This window comes from Alosa pseudoharengus, unplaced genomic scaffold (genome assembly GCF_046254945.1).
Source record: "Alosa pseudoharengus isolate Yale_2024_CS ecotype anadromous, Long Island Sound unplaced genomic scaffold, YU_APseudo_1.1 YU_APseudo_1.1_scf_17, whole genome shotgun sequence".
NCBI lineage: Eukaryota > Metazoa > Chordata > Actinopteri > Clupeiformes > Clupeidae > Alosa > Alosa pseudoharengus.
Window position 1 is genome coordinate 32,416,703 of NW_027468640.1, and position 13,384 is coordinate 32,430,086.

At 45.8% G+C, this 13,384-nt stretch overlaps 31 non-coding genes across 31 annotated transcripts; all 31 read right to left on the reverse strand.

Moving 5' to 3' along the window:
• Positions 1-239: 239 nt before the first annotated feature.
• Positions 240-321, reverse strand: trnas-gcu (transfer RNA serine (anticodon GCU)). The gene has a single exon. It is a non-coding gene; the product is annotated as a tRNA-Ser (tRNA).
• Positions 322-832: 511 nt separating this feature from the next.
• trnas-gcu (transfer RNA serine (anticodon GCU)) lies at positions 833-914 on the reverse strand. Its single transcript has one exon. It is a non-coding gene; the product is annotated as a tRNA-Ser (tRNA).
• A 295-nt stretch (positions 915-1,209) lies between these two features.
• On the reverse strand, positions 1,210-1,291 carry trnas-gcu (transfer RNA serine (anticodon GCU)). The gene has a single exon. It is a non-coding gene; the product is annotated as a tRNA-Ser (tRNA).
• A 1,482-nt stretch (positions 1,292-2,773) lies between these two features.
• Positions 2,774-2,855, reverse strand: trnas-gcu (transfer RNA serine (anticodon GCU)). The gene has a single exon. It is a non-coding gene; the product is annotated as a tRNA-Ser (tRNA).
• A 295-nt stretch (positions 2,856-3,150) lies between these two features.
• Positions 3,151-3,232, reverse strand: trnas-gcu (transfer RNA serine (anticodon GCU)). The gene has a single exon. It is a non-coding gene; the product is annotated as a tRNA-Ser (tRNA).
• A 134-nt stretch (positions 3,233-3,366) lies between these two features.
• trnas-gcu (transfer RNA serine (anticodon GCU)) lies at positions 3,367-3,448 on the reverse strand. Its single transcript has one exon. It is a non-coding gene; the product is annotated as a tRNA-Ser (tRNA).
• A 295-nt stretch (positions 3,449-3,743) lies between these two features.
• trnas-gcu (transfer RNA serine (anticodon GCU)) lies at positions 3,744-3,825 on the reverse strand. Its single transcript has one exon. It is a non-coding gene; the product is annotated as a tRNA-Ser (tRNA).
• A 295-nt stretch (positions 3,826-4,120) lies between these two features.
• On the reverse strand, positions 4,121-4,202 carry trnas-gcu (transfer RNA serine (anticodon GCU)). The gene has a single exon. It is a non-coding gene; the product is annotated as a tRNA-Ser (tRNA).
• A 134-nt stretch (positions 4,203-4,336) lies between these two features.
• On the reverse strand, positions 4,337-4,418 carry trnas-gcu (transfer RNA serine (anticodon GCU)). The gene has a single exon. It is a non-coding gene; the product is annotated as a tRNA-Ser (tRNA).
• Positions 4,419-4,713: 295 nt separating this feature from the next.
• On the reverse strand, positions 4,714-4,795 carry trnas-gcu (transfer RNA serine (anticodon GCU)). Its single transcript has one exon. It is a non-coding gene; the product is annotated as a tRNA-Ser (tRNA).
• Positions 4,796-5,090: 295 nt separating this feature from the next.
• trnas-gcu (transfer RNA serine (anticodon GCU)) lies at positions 5,091-5,172 on the reverse strand. Its single transcript has one exon. It is a non-coding gene; the product is annotated as a tRNA-Ser (tRNA).
• Positions 5,173-5,467: 295 nt separating this feature from the next.
• Positions 5,468-5,549, reverse strand: trnas-gcu (transfer RNA serine (anticodon GCU)). Its single transcript has one exon. It is a non-coding gene; the product is annotated as a tRNA-Ser (tRNA).
• Positions 5,550-5,683: 134 nt separating this feature from the next.
• trnas-gcu (transfer RNA serine (anticodon GCU)) lies at positions 5,684-5,765 on the reverse strand. Its single transcript has one exon. It is a non-coding gene; the product is annotated as a tRNA-Ser (tRNA).
• Positions 5,766-6,060: 295 nt separating this feature from the next.
• Positions 6,061-6,142, reverse strand: trnas-gcu (transfer RNA serine (anticodon GCU)). The gene has a single exon. It is a non-coding gene; the product is annotated as a tRNA-Ser (tRNA).
• Positions 6,143-6,437: 295 nt separating this feature from the next.
• trnas-gcu (transfer RNA serine (anticodon GCU)) lies at positions 6,438-6,519 on the reverse strand. The gene has a single exon. It is a non-coding gene; the product is annotated as a tRNA-Ser (tRNA).
• A 511-nt stretch (positions 6,520-7,030) lies between these two features.
• trnas-gcu (transfer RNA serine (anticodon GCU)) lies at positions 7,031-7,112 on the reverse strand. Its single transcript has one exon. It is a non-coding gene; the product is annotated as a tRNA-Ser (tRNA).
• Positions 7,113-7,407: 295 nt separating this feature from the next.
• Positions 7,408-7,489, reverse strand: trnas-gcu (transfer RNA serine (anticodon GCU)). Its single transcript has one exon. It is a non-coding gene; the product is annotated as a tRNA-Ser (tRNA).
• A 134-nt stretch (positions 7,490-7,623) lies between these two features.
• trnas-gcu (transfer RNA serine (anticodon GCU)) lies at positions 7,624-7,705 on the reverse strand. Its single transcript has one exon. It is a non-coding gene; the product is annotated as a tRNA-Ser (tRNA).
• A 296-nt stretch (positions 7,706-8,001) lies between these two features.
• On the reverse strand, positions 8,002-8,083 carry trnas-gcu (transfer RNA serine (anticodon GCU)). Its single transcript has one exon. It is a non-coding gene; the product is annotated as a tRNA-Ser (tRNA).
• Positions 8,084-8,214: 131 nt separating this feature from the next.
• Positions 8,215-8,296, reverse strand: trnas-gcu (transfer RNA serine (anticodon GCU)). The gene has a single exon. It is a non-coding gene; the product is annotated as a tRNA-Ser (tRNA).
• A 295-nt stretch (positions 8,297-8,591) lies between these two features.
• trnas-gcu (transfer RNA serine (anticodon GCU)) lies at positions 8,592-8,673 on the reverse strand. The gene has a single exon. It is a non-coding gene; the product is annotated as a tRNA-Ser (tRNA).
• Positions 8,674-9,345: 672 nt separating this feature from the next.
• On the reverse strand, positions 9,346-9,427 carry trnas-gcu (transfer RNA serine (anticodon GCU)). Its single transcript has one exon. It is a non-coding gene; the product is annotated as a tRNA-Ser (tRNA).
• A 134-nt stretch (positions 9,428-9,561) lies between these two features.
• trnas-gcu (transfer RNA serine (anticodon GCU)) lies at positions 9,562-9,643 on the reverse strand. Its single transcript has one exon. It is a non-coding gene; the product is annotated as a tRNA-Ser (tRNA).
• Positions 9,644-9,939: 296 nt separating this feature from the next.
• trnas-gcu (transfer RNA serine (anticodon GCU)) lies at positions 9,940-10,021 on the reverse strand. Its single transcript has one exon. It is a non-coding gene; the product is annotated as a tRNA-Ser (tRNA).
• Positions 10,022-10,532: 511 nt separating this feature from the next.
• On the reverse strand, positions 10,533-10,614 carry trnas-gcu (transfer RNA serine (anticodon GCU)). The gene has a single exon. It is a non-coding gene; the product is annotated as a tRNA-Ser (tRNA).
• Positions 10,615-10,909: 295 nt separating this feature from the next.
• On the reverse strand, positions 10,910-10,991 carry trnas-gcu (transfer RNA serine (anticodon GCU)). The gene has a single exon. It is a non-coding gene; the product is annotated as a tRNA-Ser (tRNA).
• A 295-nt stretch (positions 10,992-11,286) lies between these two features.
• trnas-gcu (transfer RNA serine (anticodon GCU)) lies at positions 11,287-11,368 on the reverse strand. The gene has a single exon. It is a non-coding gene; the product is annotated as a tRNA-Ser (tRNA).
• Positions 11,369-11,879: 511 nt separating this feature from the next.
• On the reverse strand, positions 11,880-11,961 carry trnas-gcu (transfer RNA serine (anticodon GCU)). Its single transcript has one exon. It is a non-coding gene; the product is annotated as a tRNA-Ser (tRNA).
• Positions 11,962-12,256: 295 nt separating this feature from the next.
• Positions 12,257-12,338, reverse strand: trnas-gcu (transfer RNA serine (anticodon GCU)). The gene has a single exon. It is a non-coding gene; the product is annotated as a tRNA-Ser (tRNA).
• A 295-nt stretch (positions 12,339-12,633) lies between these two features.
• Positions 12,634-12,715, reverse strand: trnas-gcu (transfer RNA serine (anticodon GCU)). The gene has a single exon. It is a non-coding gene; the product is annotated as a tRNA-Ser (tRNA).
• A 511-nt stretch (positions 12,716-13,226) lies between these two features.
• On the reverse strand, positions 13,227-13,308 carry trnas-gcu (transfer RNA serine (anticodon GCU)). The gene has a single exon. It is a non-coding gene; the product is annotated as a tRNA-Ser (tRNA).
• Between the last annotated feature and the right edge of the window lie 76 nt (positions 13,309-13,384).

The following is a 13,384-nucleotide window of genomic DNA, read 5'->3' on the forward strand; positions in this document are numbered from 1 at the left end:
CTGATTATTTGTGGCAGTTGTGAGATAGGGCATCAAATATCCCAAGCACAATGTGTCAGCAGTCCATCGCCATAACCACTCGGCCACCTCGTCACTGAGTCACAATGAGTGGAAAGTTTTCCAAAGGAAAAGCATTGAGCTTTGACATTACTGATTATCTTTAGCAGTTACGAGGTCAAAATACGCCCCTTAACGATACTGTATCTTTGGAAAGAGATGACACCCTTTGCAAATGCAATCGACGAGGATGGGATTCGAACCCACGCGTGCAGAGCACAATGGATTAGCAGTCCATCGCCTTAACCACTCGGCCACCTCGTCACTGGGCACATTCAGTGGAATGTTTTCTGACGGAAAGTTATCGAGGTTTCACATTGCTGATTATTTGTGGCAGTTGTGAGATAGGGCATCAAATATCCCAAGCACAATGTGTCAGCAGTCCATCGCCATAACCACTCGGCCACCTCGTCACTGAGTCACAATGAGTGGAAAGTTTTCCAAAGGAAAAGCATTGAGCTTTGACATTACTGATTATCTTTAGCAGTTACGAGGTCAAAATATGCCCCTTAACGATACTGTATCTTTGGAAAGAGATGACACCCTTTGCAAATGCAATCGACGAGGATGGGATTCGAACCCACGCGTGCAGAGCACAATGGATTAGCAGTCCATCGCCTTAAGCACTCGGCCACCTCGTCAGTGACTCACGGCGAGTGGAAAGTTTTCCAATAGAAAACCGCTGAGGTTTGATGTCAGTTATTATATAGTAGCAGTTATGAGATAGGTGAAAACATGGCCCTTAATGATAGTGCATCTTCGGAAAGAATAGAATCGACGAGGATGGGATTCGAACCCACGCGTGCAGAGCACAATGGATTAGCAGTCCATCGCCTTAACCACTCGGCCACCTCGTCACTGGGCACATTATGTGGAATGTTTTCTGACGGAAAGTTATCGAGGTTTCACATTGCTGATTATTTGTGGCAGTTGTGAGATAGGGCATCAAATATCCCAAGCACAATGTGTCAGCAGTCCATCGCCATAACCACTCGGCCACCTCGTCACTGAGTCACAATGAGTGGAAAGTTTTCCAAAGGAAAAGCATTGAGCTTTGACATTACTGATTATCTTTAGCAGTTACGAGGTCAAAATACACCCCTTAACGATACTGTATCTTTGGAAAGAGATGACACCCTTTGCAAATGCAATCGACGAGGATGGGATTCGAACCCACGCGTGCAGAGCACAATGGATTAGCAGTCCATCGCCTTAACCACTCGGCCACCTCGTCACTGGGCACATTCAGTGGAATGTTTTCTGACGGAAAGTTATCGAGGTTTCACATTGCTGATTATTTGTGGCAGTTGTGAGATAGGGCATCAAATATCCCAAGCACAATGTGTCAGCAGTCCATCGCCATAACCACTCGGCCACCTCGTCACTGAGTCACAATGAGTGGAAAGTTTTCCAAAGGAAAAGCATTGAGCTTTGACATTACTGATTATCTTTAGCAGTTACGAGGTCAAAATATGCCCCTTAACGATACTGTATCTTTGGAAAGAGATGACACCCTTTGCAAATGCAATCGACGAGGATGGGATTGGAACCCACGCGTGCAGAGCACAATGGATTAGCAGTCCATCGCCTTAACCACTCGGCCACCTCGTCAGTGACTCACGGCGAGTGGAAAGTTTTCCAATAGAAAACCGCTGAGGTTTGATGTCAGTTATTATATAGTAGCAGTTATGAGATAGGTGAAAACATGGCCCTTAATGATAGTGCATCTTCGGAAAGAATAGAATCGACGAGGAAGGGATTCGAACCCACGCGTGCAGAGCACAATGGATTAGCAGTCCATTGCCTTAACCACTCGGCCACCTCGTCACTGGACACATTCAAGTGGAATGTTTTCTGACGGAAAGTTATCGAGGTTTCACATTGCTGATTATTTGTGGCAGTTGTGAGATAGGGCATCAAATATCCCAAGCACAATGTGTCAGCAGTCCATCGCCATAACCACTCGGCCACCTCGTCACTGAGTCACAATGAGTGGAAAGTTTTCCAAAGGAAAAGCAATGAGCTTTGACATTACTGATTATCTTTAGCAGTTACGAGGTCAAAATATGCCCCTTAACGATACTGTATCTTTGGAAAGAGATGACACCCTTTGCAAATGCAATCGACGAGGATGGGATTGGAACCCACGCGTGCAGAGCACAATGGATTAGCAGTCCATCGCCTTAACCACTCGGCCACCTCGTCAGTGACTCACGGCGAGTGGAAAGTTTTCCAATAGAAAACCGCTGAGGTTTGATGTCTGTTATTATATAGTAGCAGTTATGAGATAGGTGAAAACATGGCCCTTAATGATAGTGCATCTTCGGAAAGAATAGAATCGACGAGGATGGGATTCGAACCCACGCGTGCAGAGCACAATGGATTAGCAGTCCATCGCCTTAACCACTCGCCCACCTCGTCACTGGGCACATTCAGTGGAATGTTTTCTGACGGAAAGTTATCGAGGTTTCACATTGCTGATTATTTGTGGCAGTTGTGAGATAGGGCATCAAATATCCCAAGCACAATGTGTCAGCAGTCCATCGCCATAACCACTCGGCCACCTCGTCACTGAGTCACAATGAGTGGAAAGTTTTCCAAATGAAAAGCATTGAGCTTTGACATTACTGATTATCTTTAGCAGTTACGAGGTCAAAATACGCCCCTTAACGATACTGTATCTTTGGAAAGAGATGACACCCTTTGCAAATGCAATCGACGAGGATGGGATTCGAACCCACGCGTGCAGAGCACAATGGATTAGCAGTCCATCGCCTTAACCACTCGGCCACCTCGTCACTGGGCACATTCAGTGGAATGTTTTCTGACGGAAAGTTATCGAGGTTTCACATTGCTGATTATTTGTGGCAGTTGTGAGATAGGGCATCAAATATCCCAAGCACAATGTGTCAGCAGTCCATCGCCATAACCACTCGGCCACCTCGTCACTGAGTCACAATGAGTGGAAAGTTTTCCAAAGGAAAAGCATTGAGCTTTGACATTACTGATTATCTTTAGCAGTTACGAGGTCAAAATACGCCCCTTAACGATACTGTATCTTTGGAAAGAGATGACACCCTTTGCAAATGCAATCGACGAGGATGGGATTCGAACCCACGCGTGCAGAGCACAATGGATTAGCAGTCCATCGCCTTAACCACTCGGCCACCTCGTCAGTGACTCACGGCGAGTGGAAAGTTTTCCAATAGAAAACCGCTGAGGTTTGATGTCAGTTATTATATAGTAGCAGTTATGAGATAGGTGAAAACATGGCCCTTAATGATAGTGCATCTTCGGAAAGAATAGAATCGACGAGGATGGGATTCGAACCCACGCGTGCAGAGCACAATGGATTAGCAGTCCATCGCCTTAACCACTCGGCCACCTCGTCACTGGGCACATTATGTGGAATGTTTTCTGACGGAAAGTTATCGAGGTTTCACATTGCTGATTATTTGTGGCAGTTGTGAGATAGGGCATCAAATATCCCAAGCACAATGTGTCAGCAGTCCATCGCCATAACCACTCGGCCACCTCGTCACTGAGTCACAATGAGTGGAAAGTTTTCCAAATGAAAAGCATTGAGCTTTGACATTACTGATTATCTTTAGCAGTTACGAGGTCAAAATACGCCCCTTAACGATACTGTATCTTTGGAAAGAGATGACACCCTTTGCAAATGCAATCGACGAGGATGGGATTCGAACCCACGCGTGCAGAGCACAATGGATTAGCAGTCCATCGCCTTAACCACTCGGCCACCTCGTCACTGGGCACATTCAGTGGAATGTTTTCTGACGGAAAGTTATCGAGGTTTCACATTGCTGATTATTTGTGGCAGTTGTGAGATAGGGCATCAAATATCCCAAGCACAATGTGTCAGCAGTCCATCGCCATAACCACTCGGCCACCTCGTCACTGAGTCACAATGAGTGGAAAGTTTTCCAAAGGAAAAGCATTGAGCTTTGACATTACTGATTATCTTTAGCAGTTACGAGGTCAAAATATGCCCCTTAACGATACTGTATTTTTGGAAAGAGATGACACCCTTTGCAAATGCAATCGACGAGGATGGGATTCGAACCCACGCGTGCAGAGCACAATGGATTAGCAGTCCATCGCCTTAACCACTCGGCCACCTCGTCAGTGACTCACGGCGAGTGGAAAGTTTTCCAATAGAAAACCGCTGAGGTTTGATGTCAGTTATTATATAGTAGCAGTTATGAGATAGGTGAAAACATGGCCCTTAATGATAGTGCATCTTCGGAAAGAATAGAAGCGACGAGGATGGGATTCGAACCCACGCGTGCAGAGCACAATGGATTAGCAGTCCATCGCCTTAACCACTCGGCCACCTCGTCACTGGGCACATTATGTGGAATGTTTTCTGACGGAAAGTTATCGAGGTTTCACATTGCTGATTATTTGTGGCAGTTGTGAGATAGGGCATCAAATATCCCAAGCACAATGTGTCAGCAGTCCATCGCCATAACCACTCGGCCACCTCGTCACTGAGTCACAATGAGTGGAAAGTTTTCCAAAGGAAAAGCATTGAGCTTTGACATTACTGATTATCTTTAGCAGTTACGAGGTCAAAATACGCCCCTTAACGATACTGTATCTTTGGAAAGAGATGACACCCTTTGCAAATGCAATCGACGAGGATGGGATTCGAACCCACGCGTGCAGAGCACAATGGATTAGCAGTCCATCGCCTTAACCACTCGGCCACCTCGTCACTGGGCACATTCAGTGGAATGTTTTCTGACGGAAAGTTATCGAGGTTTCACATTGCTGATTATTTGTGGCAGTTGTGAGATAGGGCATCAAATATCCCAAGCACAATGTGTCAGCAGTCCATCGCCATAACCACTCGGCCACCTCGTCACTGAGTCACAATGAGTGGAAAGTTTTCCAAAGGAAAAGCATTGAGCTTTGACATTACTGATTATCTTTAGCAGTTACGAGGTCAAAATATGCCCCTTAACGATACTGTATCTTTGGAAAGAGATGACACCCTTTGCAAATGCAATCGACGAGGATGGGATTCGAACCCACGCGTGCAGAGCACAATGGATTAGCAGTCCATCGCCTTAACCACTCGGCCACCTCGTCACTGGGCACATTGAGTGGAATGTTTTCTGACGGAAAGTTATCGAGGTTTCACATTGCTGATTATTTGTGGCAGTTGTGAGATAGGGCATCAAATATCCCAAGCACAATGTGTCAGCAGTCCATCGCCATAACCACTCGGCCACCTCGTCACTGAGTCACAATGAGTGGAAAGTTTTCCAAAGGAAAGGCATTGAGCTTTGACATTACTGATTATCTTTAGCAGTTACGAGGTCAAAATATGCCCCTTAACGATACTGTATCTTTGGAAAGAGATGACACTCTTTGCAAATGCAATCGACGAGGATGGGATTCGAACCCACGCGTGCAGAGCACAATGGATTAGCAGTCCATCGCCTTAACCACTCGGCCACCTCGTCAGTGACTCACGGCGAGTGGAAAGTTTTCCAATAGAAAACCGCTGAGGTTTGATGTCTGTTATTATATAGTAGCAGTTATGAGATAGGTGAAAACATGGCCCTTAATGATAGTGCATCTTCGGAAAGAATAGAATCGACGAGGATGGGATTCGAACCCACGCGTGCAGAGCACAATGGATTAGCAGTCCATCGCCTTAACCACTCGGCCACCTCGTCACTGGGCACATTATGTGGAATGTTTTCTGACGGAAAGTTATCGAGGTTTCACATTGCTGATTATTTGTGGCAGTTGTGAGATAGGGCATCAAATATCCCAAGCACAATGTGTCAGCAGTCCATCGCCATAACCACTCGGCCACCTCGTCACTGAGTCACAATGAGTGGAAAGTTTTCCAAATGAAAAGCATTGAGCTTTGACATTACTGATTATCTTTAGCAGTTACGAGGTCAAAATACACCCCTTAACGATACTGTATCTTTGGAAAGAGATGACACCCTTTGCAAATGCAATCGACGAGGATGGGATTCGAACCCACGCGTGCAGAGCACAATGGATTAGCAGTCCATCGCCTTAACCACTCGGCCACCTCGTCACTGGGCACATTATGTGGAATGTTTTCTGACGGAAAGTTATCGAGGTTTCACATTGCTGATTATTTGTGGCAGTTGTGAGATAGGGCATCAAATATCCCAAGCACAATGTGTCAGCAGTCCATCGCCATAACCACTCGGCCACCTCGTCACTGAGTCACAATGAGTGGAAAGTTTTCCAAATGAAAAGCATTGAGCTTTGACATTACTGATTATCTTTAGCAGTTACGAGGTCAAAATACACCCCTTAACGATACTGTATCTTTGGAAAGAGATGACACCCTTTGCAAATGCAATCGACGAGGATGGGATTCGAACCCACGCGTGCAGAGCACAATGGATTAGCAGTCCATCGCCTTAACCACTCGGCCACCTCGTCACTGGGCACATTCAGTGGAATGTTTTCTGACGGAAAGTTATCGAGGTTTCACATTGCTGATTATTTGTGGCAGTTGTGAGATAGGGCATCAAATATCCCAAGCACAATGTGTCAGCAGTCCATCGCCATAACCACTCGGCCACCTCGTCACTGAGTCACAATGAGTGGAAAGTTTTCCAAAGGAAAAGCATTGAGCTTTGACATTACTGATTATCTTTAGCAGTTACGAGGTCAAAATATGCCCCTTAACGATACTGTATCTTTGGAAAGAGATGACACCCTTTGCAAATGCAATCGACGAGGATGGGATTCGAACCCACGCGTGCAGAGCACAATGGATTAGCAGTCCATCGCCTTAACCACTCGGCCACCTCATCAGTGACTCACGGCGAGTGGAAAGTTTTCCAATAGAAAACCGCTGAGGTTTGATGTCTGTTATTATATAGTAGCAGTTATGAGATAGGTGAAAACATGGCCCTTAATGATAGTGCATCTTCGGAAAGAATAGAATCGACGAGGATGGGATTCGAACCCACGCGTGCAGAGCACAATGGATTAGCAGTCCATCGCCTTAACCACTCGGCCACCTCGTCACTGGGCACATTCAGTGGAATGTTTTCTGACGGAAAGTTATCGAGGTTTCACATTGCTGATTATTTGTGGCAGTTGTGAGATAGGGCATCAAATATCCCAAGCACAATGTGTCAGCAGTCCATCGCCATAACCACTCGGCCACCTCGTCACTGAGTCACAATGAGTGGAAAGTTTTCCAAAGGATAAGCATTGAGCTTTGACATTACTGATTATCTTTAGCAGTTACGAGGTCAAAATATGCCCCTTAACGATACTGTATCTTTGGAAAGAGATGACACTCTTTGCAAATGCAATCGACGAGGATGGGATTCGAACCCACGCGTGCAGAGCACAATGGATTAGCAGTCCATCGCCTTAACCACTCGGCCACCTCGTCAGTGACTCACGGCGAGTGGAAAGTTTTCCAATAGAAAACCGCTGAGGTTTGATGTCAGTTATTATATAGTAGCAGTTATGAGATAGGTGAAAACATGGCCCTTAATGATAGTGCATCTTCGGAAAGAATAGAATCGACGAGGATGGGATTCGAACCCACGCGTGCAGAGCACAATGGATTAGCAGTCCATCGCCTTAACCACTCGGCCACCTCGTCACTGGACACATTCAAGTGGAATGTTTTCTGACGGAAAGTTATCGAGGTTTCACATTGCTGATTATTTGTGGCAGTTGTGAGATAGGGCATCAAATATCCCAAGCACAATGTGTCAGCAGTCCATCGCCATAACCACTCGGCCACCTCGTCACTGAGTCACAATGAGTGGAAAGTTTTCCAAAGGAAAAGCATTGAGCTTTGACATTACTGATTATCTTTAGCAGTTACGAGGTCAAAATATGCCCCTTAACGATACTGTATCTTTGGAAAGAGATGACACCCTTTGCAAATGCAATCGACGAGGATGGGATTCGAACCCACGCGTGCAGAGCACAATGGATTAGCAGTCCATCGCCTTAACCACTCGGCCACCTCGTCAGTGACTCACAGCGAGTGGAAAGTTTTCCAATAGAAAACCGCTGAGGTTTGATGTCAGTTATATAGTAGCAGTTATGAGATAGGTGAAAACATGGCCCTTAATGATAGTGCATCTTCGGAAAGAATAGAATCGACGAGGATGGGATTCGAACCCACGCGTGCAGAGCACAATGGATTAGCAGTCCATCGCCTTAACCACTCGGCCACCTCGTCACTGGGCACATTATGTGGAATGTTTTCTGACGGAAAGTTATCGAGGTTTCACATTGCTGATTATTTGTGGCAGTTGTGAGATAGGGCATCAAATATCCCAAGCACAATGTGTCAGCAGTCCATCGCCATAACCACTCGGCCACCTCGTCACTGAGTCACAATGAGTGGAAAGTTTTCCAAAGGAAAAGCATTGAGCTTTGACATTACTGATTATCTTTAGCAGTTACGAGGTCAAAATACGCCCCTTAACGATACTGTATCTTTGGAAAGAGATGACACCCTTTGCAAATGCAATCGACGAGGATGGGATTCGAACCCACGCGTGCAGAGCACAATGGATTAGCAGTCCATCGCCTTAACCACTCGGCCACCTCGTCACTGGGCACATTCAGTGGAATGTTTTCTGACGGAAAGTTATCGAGGTTTCACATTGCTAATTATTTGTGGCAGTTGTGAGATAGGGCATCAAATATCCCAAGCACAATGTGTCAGCAGTCCATCGCCATAACCACTCGGCCACCTCGTCACTGAGTCACAATGAGTGGAAAGTTTTCCAAAGGAAAAGCATTGAGCTTTGACATTACTGATTATCTTTAGCAGTTACGAGGTCAAAATATGCCCCTTAACGATACTGTATCTTTGGAAAGAGATGACACCCTTTGCAAATGCAATCGACGAGGATGGGATTCGAACCCACGCGTGCAGAGCACAATGGATTAGCAGTGCATCGCCTTAACCACTCGGCCACCTCGTCATTGGGTACATTCAGTGGAATGTTTTCTGACGGAAAGTTATCGAGGTTTCACATTGCTGATTATTTGTGGCAGTTGTGAGATAGGGCATCAAATATCCCAAGCACAATGTGTCAGCAGTCCATCGCCATAACCACTCGGCCACCTCGTCACTGAGTCACAATGAGTGGAAAGTTTTCCAAAGGAAAGGCATTGAGCTTTGACATTACTGATTATCTTTAGCAGTTACGAGGTCAAAATATGCCCCTTAACGATACTGTATCTTTGGAAAGAGATGACACTCTTTGCAAATGCAATCGACGAGGATGGGATTCGAACCCACGCGTGCAGAGCACAATGGATTAGCAGTCCATCGCCTTAACCACTCGGCCACCTCGTCAGTGACTCACGGCGAGTGGAAAGTTTTCCAATAGAAAACCGCTGAGGTTTGATGTCAGTTATTATATAGTAGCAGTTATGAGATAGGTGAAAACATGGCCCTCAATGATAGTGCATCTTCGGAAAGAACAGAATCGACGAGGATGGGATTCGAACCCACGCGTGCAGAGCACAATGGATTAGCAGTCCATCGCCTTAACCACTCGGCCACCTCGTCACTGGACACATTCAAGTGGAATGTTTTCTGACGGAAAGTTATCGAGGTTTCACATTGCTGATTATTTGTGGCAGTTGTGAGATAGGGCATCAAATATCCCAAGCACAATGTGTCAGCAGTCCATCGCCATAACCACTCGGCCACCTCGTCACTGAGTCACAATGAGTGGAAAGTTTTCCAAAGGAAAAGCAATGAGCTTTGACATTACTGATTATCTTTGGCAGTTACGAGGTCAAAATACGCCCCTTAACGATACTGTATCTTTGGAAAGAGATGACACCCTTTGCAAATGCAATCGACGAGGATGGGATTCGAACCCACGCGTGCAGAGCACAATGGATTAGCAGTCCATCGCCTTAACCACTCGGCCACCTCGTCACTGGGCACATTCAGTGGAATGTTTTCTGACGGAAAGTTATCGAGGTTTCACATTGCTGATTATTTGTGGCAGTTGTGAGATAGGGCATCAAATATCCCAAGCACAATGTGTCAGCAGTCCATCGCCATAACCACTCGGCCACCTCGTCACTGAGTCACAATGAGTGGAAAGTTTTCCAAAGGAAAAGCATTGAGCTTTGACATTACTGATTATCTTTAGCAGTTACGAGGTCAAAATATGCCCCTTAACGATACTGTATCTTTGGAAAGAGATGACACCCTTTGCAAATGCAATCGACGAGGATGGGATTCGAACCGACGCGTGCAGAGCACAATGGATTAGCAGTCCATCGCCTTAACCACTCGGCCACCTCGTCAGTGACTCACGGCGAGTGGAAAGTTTTCCAATAGAAAACCGCTGAGGTTTGATGTCTGTTATTATATAGTAGCAGTTATGAGATAGGTGAAAACATGGCCCTTAATGATAGTGCATCTTCGGAAAGAATAGAATCGACGAGGATGGGATTCGAACCCACGCGTGCAGAGCACAATGGATTAGCAGTCCATCGCCTTAACCACTCGGCCACCTCGTCACTGGGCACATTATGTGGAATGTTTTCTGACGGAAAGTTATCGAGGTTTCACATTGCTGATTATTTGTGGCAGTTGTGAGATAGGGCATCAAATATCCCAAGCACAATGTGTCAGCAGTCCATCGCCATAACCACTCGGCCACCTCGTCACTGAGTCACAATAAGTGGAAAGTTTTCCAAAGGAAAAGCATTGAGCTTTGACATTACTGATTATCTTTAGCAGTTACGAGGTCAAAATACGCCCCTTAACGATACTGTATCTTTGGAAAGAGATGACACCCTTTGCAAATGCAATCGACGAGGATGGGATTCGAACCCACGCGTGCAGAGCACAATGGATTAGCAGTCCATCGCCTTAACCACTCGGCCACCTCGTCACTGGGCACATTCAGTGGAATGTTTTCTGACGGAAAGTTATCGAGGTTTCACATTGCTGATTATTTGTGGCAGTTGTGAGATAGGGCATCAAATATCCCAAGCACAATGTGTCAGCAGTCCATCGCCATAACCACTCGGCCACCTCGTCACTGAGTCACAATGAGTGGAAAGTTTTCCAAATGAAAAGCATTGAGCTTTGACATTACTGATTATCTTTAGCAGTTACGAGGTCAAAATACACCCCTTAACGATACTGTATCTTTGGAAAGAGATGACACCCTTTGCAAATGCAATCGACGAGGATGGGATTCGAACCCACGCGTGCAGAGCACAATGGATTAGCAGTCCATCGCCTTAACCACTCGGCCACCTCGTCACTGGGCACATTCAGTGGAATGTTTTCTGACGGAAAGTTATCGAGGTTTCACATTGCTGATTATTTGTGGCAGTTGTGAGATAGGGCATCAAATATCCCAAGCACAATGTGTCAGCAGTCCATCGCCATAACCACTCGGCCACCTCGTCACTGAGTCACAATGAGTGGAAAGTTTTCCAAAGGAAAAGCATTGAGCTTTGACATTACTGATTATCTTTAGCAGTTACGAGGTCAAAATATGCCCCTTAACGATACTGTATCTTTGGAAAGAGATGACACCCTTTGCAAATGCAATCGACGAGGATGGGATTCGAACCCACGCGTGCAGAGCACAATGGATTAGCAGTCCATCGCCTAAACCACTCGGCCACCTCATCAGTGACTCCCGGCGAGTGGAAAGTTTTCCAATAGAAAACCGCTGAGGTTTGATGTCTGTTATTATATAGTAGCAGTTATGAGATAGGTGAAAACATGGCCCTTAATGATAGTGCATCTTCGGAAAGAATAGAATCGACGAGGATGGGATTCGAACCCACGCGTGCAGAGCACAATGGATTAGCAGTCCATCGCCTTAACCACTCGGCCACCTCGTCACTGGGCACATTATGTGGAATGTTTTCTGACGGAAAGTTATCGAGGTTTCACATTGCTGATTATTTGTGGCAGTTGTGAGATAGGGCATCAAATATCCCAAGCACAATGTGTCAGCAGTCCATCGCCATAACCACTCGGCCACCTCGTCACTGAGTCACAATGAGTGGAAAGTTTTCCAAATGAAAAGCATTGAGCTTTGACATTACTGATTATCTTTAGCAGTTACGAGGTCAAAATACACCCCTTAACGATACTGTATCTTTGGAAAGAGATGACACCCTTTGCAAATGCAATCGACGAGGATGGGATTCGAACCCACGCGTGCAGAGCACAATGGATTAGCAGTCCATCGCCTTAACCACTCGGCCACCTCGTCACTGGGCACATTATGTGGAATGTTTTCTGACGGAAAGTTATCGAGGTTTCACATTGCTGATTATTTGTGGCAGTTGTGAGATAGGGCATCAAATATCCCAAGCACAATGTGTCAGCAGTCCATCGCCATAACCACTCGGCCACCTCGTCACTGAGTCACAATGAGTGGAAAGTTTTCCAAATGAAAAGCATTGAGCTTTGACATTACTGATTATCTTTAGCAGTTACGAGGTCAAAATACACCCCTTAACGATACTGTATCTTTGGAAAGAGATGACACCCTTTGCAAATGCAATCGACGAGGATGGGATTCGAACCCACGCGTGCAGAGCACAATGGATTAGCAGTCCATCGCCTTAACCACTCGGCCACCTCGTCACTGGGCACATTCAGTGGAATGTTTTCTGACGGAAAGTTATCGAGGTTTCACATTGCTGATTATTTGTGGCAGTTGTGAGATAGGGCATCAAATATCCCAAGCACAATGTGTCAGCAGTCCATCGCCATAACCACTCGGCCACCTCGTCACTGAGTCACAATGAGTGGAAAGTTTTCCAAAGGAAAAGCATTGAGCTTTGACATTACTGATTATCTTTAGCAGTTACGAGGTCAAAATATGCCCCTTAACGATACTGTATCTTTGGAAAGAGATGACACCCTTTGCAAATGCAATCGACGAGGATGGGATTCGAACCCACGCGTGCAGAGCACAATGGATTAGCAGTCCATCGCCTTAACCACTCGGCCACCTCATCAGTGACTCACGGCGAGTGGAAAGTTTTCCAATAGAAAACCGCTGAGGTTTGATGTCTGTTATTATATAGTAGCAGTTATGAGATAGGTGAAAACATGGCCCTTAATGATAGTGCATCTTCGGAAAGAATAGAATCGACGAGGATGGGATTCGAACCCACGCGTGCAGAGCACAATGGATTAGCAGTCCATCGCCTTAACCACTCGGCCACCTCGTCACTGGGCACATTCAGTGGAATGTTTTCTGACGGAAAGTTATCGAGGTTTCACATTGCTGATTATTTGTGGCAGTTG